The following is a 512-nucleotide window of genomic DNA, read 5'->3' on the forward strand; positions in this document are numbered from 1 at the left end:
AAGTGAAGCAACTGGAGACTGGTATATTCATCAGTCAGACTAAATCTACAAAGGAGCTGCTGAAGAAATTTGGCATGGAATCATGTTCAGCTACAAATACTCCCATGAGCTCATCAGTAAAATTGGACACTGATCAAGGGGGAATATCAGTTGAGGCAACATTATATCAAAGTTTAATAGATTCATTGTTGTACCTAAGTGCCAGTCGTCCTGATATTGTATTTGTTGTCTGTATGTGTGCTAGATTTCAAGCAAATACTAAGCAATAACATTTCTCAGCTGCTAAAAGAATTTTGAAATATCTTAAGGGTACACAACATGTTGGGTTATGGTATTCTAAAGACTCTACTTTCAATTTAGTTGGCTATTCAGATGCAGATTATGCAGGCTGTAAGCTTGATCACAAAAGTACAAGTGGATCTTGTAAGTTTCTAAGAGACAGACTGATCTCTTGGTTCAGCAAAAAGCAGACATCCATAGCTACCTCAACAACTGAAGCAGAATACCTTGCT

Source organism: Primulina huaijiensis, chromosome 1, assembly GCF_012295235.1.
Source record: "Primulina huaijiensis isolate GDHJ02 chromosome 1, ASM1229523v2, whole genome shotgun sequence".
NCBI classification, from domain to species: Eukaryota; Viridiplantae; Streptophyta; class Magnoliopsida; order Lamiales; family Gesneriaceae; genus Primulina; species Primulina huaijiensis.